We start from the raw sequence: 6,000 nt of genomic DNA on the forward strand, positions 1-6,000 counted from the left end.
AATCGAATATCACATATATTTTTTATTATAAACTTTAAATGAAGCGCTTTCTTGCTACTGCATTTAGTTTCACAAGGAGCATAGAAATAATATTAAAAAATTAATTACAAAATGGTTACTATACAGGCAATATCATTTTCATGATGTGTCAAAGTAAGAAAACATTTCACCAAAGGTAAGAATAAATATTAACGAGTTTAGGCCGAAATGAGGAATGTATCTACCTGTCATTAGATGAAATGTTGCCATGGTAACGGCCTTGATCCAAAAATTGACAAACAAAACGTAAGCCTTATTTTAACAGTACCCATAATGGTAAATCTCTACTGGGAAAACTTTAAGAGAAATTAACTAAGTTTCTTTTTCTCACTCGCGCTCTATAGGGAGGGTGTTCTTAAATATTCTAGGGAGCCACCTTAGGCTCCCATGAGCGAAGAGTTTTGTATTTCTTTACTTCCTCGTCCTTGAAACCACTTGAATATCGATGTTCTCGGGAAGAGCAGAAATTGATTTTCTCCAGTTCCGAAGCTTCTGCAGGTATGGAAGCCACGCTGTTTCCTAGTCGTCGATCTCATTACAGCTTCGCTTTTTCCCAGTCGAGTTGTTGCCACAAATTGAGATGCTCAGCTCGTTGCAAACAATGCTTGCCAACGCTTTTTTTCTCCAAAGTTGCTGAATTGGCGAAAATCAACTTAACTGAGATGCTAATCGTTTTAAATCCACCCTTCCGAGTTTTGAAACATCTGAATAGGTATGAAATTTCGATAAGTCGTAGTTTGCTCGACACGCGGCCATATTTGTTTACACGGTCAGCTGTTCCTCTTACCCCCCAAGGACCAAACGATTATGGGACATGTGGAAGTGGCGAAATGGCAATCAACAGCTGTTTCTTTTGTCTCACTGGTTACTCTATCATTCTCATATAATTTGTTTCTTTATTTTAGTGAATGAGGGACTGTTTCACGTGAGCAAATCCAGATCTTGCTTGCAATACTGGCATGAACTTTATTTGAACTGAAATAGGATCGTGTTTTAACTTAATAGGCCATTTTCGAGTTACCTTGTGCCTCTGTTTCAAAACGAGTCTTCGTGCAAAACATTTCATATGAAAATGAGTTTGATTTGCATGAAAATGAACAAGTTGGTGGAACAAGTTTTCATATAAATGATTTCGTAAGAAGACTCGTTTTTGACACAGAGGCAAAAAGCAACTCGGAAATGGCCTATTATGAGAACGAGGAAAACGTGTAATGACTCCGTCGAGTTTTGTGAATGTTTTCTATACTTTTTCACTGTGCGTAAAAGATCCTTAAAGCATGATATTTGAGACTCACAAACTATGTCAATAAGTGCATTTCTAGTTATACGCATTATTGTTCTCAGTCAAAACAGGGAGTCGCAACATAACCGCCGAAAAAAAGTTATTTCCTTAAAACTATGGACAATACAGTAATACCAGTTTGGCATTGCGCTAAATGTAGGCTCGCACAACGTGCTAATACAAGCTAGGTGATTATTTTCTGTATACAAGTACAATGGAAACAATATGCAGACTTAATCAGTTATTGCGCAGACAGGAGTGAACAAAAGTAAGGCGTGGAACGAAGGAAAACCAGAAAGAACTGTCACGGGGCCATATTTTAGAACAGTAAGGTATAATTCCAAATTTGGCGCGCACCTTAGTACTGACTGCATGTAGTTTTTATAGACTGTGACGAATCAAAACTCTGAAACAGGGTTGGCAGAAGTGGAAAACTACAGTAATAAATGGACGCTTTAAACATGCTGATCGGCGGAAAATTTAGCACCGCCAACTGAGACGAAATTGAAAGTAATTAAATACCTCTTAAAATGAAAACAAAGGAGATTTCGCAACTGTTATCTTTGGGCGAGTTTATTGAGACCTGCAGGGGTGAAGTGGGGCGTGAAACTTCTCTTCCTCTTGAGAGGTCGAAAGTAACTTAAGTAACATTATACCAACATAGAAGTGAGGTTACGCTAATGTGCCACGAGGAGCCGTCGAGAAAACATTAAAAATCGGTTCAAGGGATTTATGGTGACATTGTCAGGTGCAACTATCGCTGACGCTTCCTTCGTGCATGCTTAAATTCGAGGTAAGTCCTTCCACAGCTAACAGCGAGTGTCCAACTGTTTAAATATGAATACTTTGCCTTAATTAAGGCTTAAATGGGTAGCAAAAAACAGCGCAAGCTGACATCTACGAGATTACTGCTACTATGGGCAGACTGGGTCTGGTTCGAAGGGATTAAAAGCCACAAAAAATCATTGTGGTCTTTTTGGGATGTATACTCTCGATTTTTGCAAACTGCTTATAGTATGAAGCGTGCATAAGGGATCGAAATTTCTTCAGACCTTCGAGGAGGTTCATTTGACTGATAGTTCTCTTCACAGCTGTGTTAATGAGTTGCATTGAGGCGAAGATAAGACATGTTTATTACCAGCACAAGCCACCACGACGCGTAAAAATGTGATACCTAACATGTTTCTTAGGCCGAGTAGTGCTTCTTTGTCGACGCGTACCTGACTCTATTGGAGTCTAAGACAAAATGGAACATGAATGGGCGAACATTTTGGAAAGAGGACGTGCCAGGGCATGAAAATTTGCAGCAATCTTTGCGTTGTTTTGCAACGACCATCAGCAAAACAAACTCGGCTCTTCAAAGATAGGAAACCGAGCACAGCTGAGGGGCCATGTTTATTCTCTGAGGCGTAAATCATTGAAGTTTCTTGCAATTTTACTGGTTAAAACTTATCTCTTTACTTCAAAGCTTTGACAGTTCTAAAGAAAATAAAGTATTCTATTCATCAGCTTTGGGACGCTTTGACCCATCCAGAAATAGCCAGAGTGATTCGATGGACGAATGTATGGGGGTGCGTCTACGGCCCCGCCCTCTTCATCGCACCTCTCTTTTCGAGGAGCAAACCTCTTGGGAACCGTTACCAACGCTAACGTCCATTCAGGATCATTCTAACAAGGAATTAGTTAATTAAAATGGTCAGTTAACATCCGTAGAAAACAGGAAAAGAATCTTTGTTAATGAAAAAGGGTATAGATTACGCGATTGCAAAATCGGGACGTTCACTTGTTACGTGCAGCGCTATCGGTCAATGCCCCACGCGGCCAAACATTCTTCAGTTACTCTCTTTAAACTGTCTCTATTTCAGAATTTATCTTGAACACTTATAGTCTCGAGAGCTAAACTGAGCATAGAAAAACCTTTTTCGAAAGAACGTGGAGTAAGAGGTAGGTTGAGCCAGAGGTAGGTGTTGAGCCAGATCCTGGCATTTTTGTTACTTTTAAATATTGAATGATTTGCAAAATTTGATTCTAATCTTGTATACTAATTAGCAGCTCGTAGATACCGCCTTTTGCGCCGTGTTCTGTGATTTTCATTTGCTGTACTAGACTGAGCCAAAAAAATCGACGCTTTCTTTTATTTACACTCAATCGGCCCAGAAATTTCTACCGCCATTCGCTCGGTCAGTAATCTTAATAACCTTTTCTTTTGAAATGATATAGAAACTTTCAGTGCATTAGTCTTGGTTATAAACGCATTCGTTAGTTATTAACGCATTTGGCATCATCTAATACAAAAAAATCTTAAGTTCATATCATCGTTGTTAGGAAGAACGCGAAGTCTTTTGTTGTTTACTGCGTGCTTGTACCGACCACTTGGGAGGACACCCACGCGCCCTCGCGCGATCTAAGGTCAGGAACTCGACAAAATGTTTCTTTTATTAGTATCGTTAATTAACACATTTCTTTGGAGGACCGTCTTTGCTCAGCTGCACAACAAATAGCTTTAAATTTAGATTAAAGTTCAAGAAAAGACATATACAAGTTATTCTTTACTTTTAGGTACAAATGATGACCATTTTCCTAAACCGACCCACGTAATCAATGTAGCCTTGTTTCACGATGACTTTAGCAATAGAATAATCTCAAGAGGGCATCAAGTTGGCCATTTCCGAATTACCTTTAGCCTCGTTCTCAAAGCGAGTCTTGGTGCCCATCCTTTTATATGAAAATAAGATTTCATTCACGTGCAAATTAAACTCATTTTCGTATGTATGGTTGTGCACCAGACCTCGCTTTGATAGAGAGGCTTAGGGCACCGAATGGGCTATTGTACTGAGATATTTCGCAAGCAGCCTCTTCAGATTCCTGCTTCACAGTTAAAAACCGCATGCTTTTGTTTTGCACACGTGAATTTGGTCTTAATTCAATATCTTGAATTTAGAACTGGTAGGTCAATTCGAGTACGCGCGCGACTGCGCGAGTTAAAACGATGTAATATTTTCTCGTATGAACTTGGTTTTGGGAAACCAAGAAGTACAGCAAGGAAAAAAGGTGATCATTGGGAGGCAAAAAACGAACGCCTGATCTATATTCCATCGTGTCATACTCTGCTAGATTACGGTTACACTCGCTAGCTATAGGAATGATTGAAACACTAAGAAGTCATTTGAATTGGTACTGATCCGCGACATTTACGAGTCCAAATATATAAACTCAGTTTGCATCTGTAAAAGCGATGGAGGAGGGCTTCAAAGGTTGATGAAATAGATTTAACTTAGCATTTCACAATCGTCATGTTTTGGGCCTCTTGAGAACTTGATGTCGCAATCTTTTTTTCTTAGTCTAAACAATTACTTCCCGATCTTTGTCACGAAACTAAAATTTGTCGATCGTCATAACAACTCGCTATAAAGTGGATGGCTTTGATCTCACGGAAACTAGTTTATTTAAACCCTCGGATTATCTTGTCTGGGTCAGTTCTGAGTATTTCATGACACTTGTAAGGGTAACCTAAAATGCGGTTTATTCGTACCATGAAATTTACATAATAATTATTTACAATATTTTTTAATACAAACTTGAAAAGTGGAAGCTGGTCATTCAAAAGAACTTTAGGAGCTACAAATTGTTGACCTAAAAACCGAAAATTACAAAGGGAGTCGACCAGATCAATGCAATTCAAATCCCTGTGGCGTACGTAGTGTGGAAGGGGCCTTTATTTTACAAATTGGTCTGTTTCTGCGTGTTGTACACGTATTCGGCATTCTTCAGGTTCAAGAAGTCCATGAATTCGAAACTCAGAAAGCCCTGTATCCACTTCATTTTTCTTTCTTGTTTGTTTATTTTTCTTGTTGTTTTTGAATTATTTTTAGCACTTTTCTGTTGATAGTGATCAAAATGAACCTTTTTACCGCTTTATATAAATAATTTGTGTCCAGAGCATTTTGAACTTTTTTAAGTCTAACGACAACAGCTAGTTATAAATAAAACCACTGAGTTTTAAAACTTGTTTTTGTTGCAAGCAAATGTAACGAGCTCATTTTTGAGTTATTCTTTTGAAAAAAAAAAAACCTCTTAGTCGACGGGTCTGGGGTATGTTATTAGCGGGTCAATGGGCCAATGGGTCAATGGATGAGTGAGAGATATATGTATGTCACACCAATCAGATTGGATCTACTATAAACAGCCAATCGAATTTCTTGTTGTAAAGGTAAATGGCATGTGAGAAGATTTGATCCTGATACAGTTCAGAACGGCCATGTTTATTTTTCTACAAAAGAGGAGGAGATATTCATATTATGGGCTTACCCGGACATTTTCTGTGGGTTAGGCTGAGGATTTTGTGGGCGCATTTGATAATCATTTGCAACTGGATATTCAGTCGAAGAAACATAGTGTTTGGCATATACCTGTAATTAAGAGCATGCGATGAAGAGTGAGCTTTTCCCATGAGATAAGGTTTTTAATTAAATGAAGCTCAATAGCCGTTTATGTGGTTTTTATGATAGAACAATTGTAATTTTGGGGGGCGGAATGCACTATTGGGAATGTGAGGAGGTTGTCATCAGGTTCAGATCGTTTGCGTGCGGCATTGAAAGCTCCTAAATATTGCTACAGAGCTCGTAATGAAGGCTGGTTTCCATATGATCGCAGACGATCGCGTATCGCGGATCGCTGAT

The sequence above is a fragment of the Orbicella faveolata genome, unplaced genomic scaffold, assembly GCF_042242905.1.
Source record: "Orbicella faveolata isolate gen_17 unplaced genomic scaffold, um_ofav_v1 contig_1, whole genome shotgun sequence".
Taxonomy (NCBI): domain Eukaryota; kingdom Metazoa; phylum Cnidaria; class Anthozoa; order Scleractinia; family Merulinidae; genus Orbicella; species Orbicella faveolata.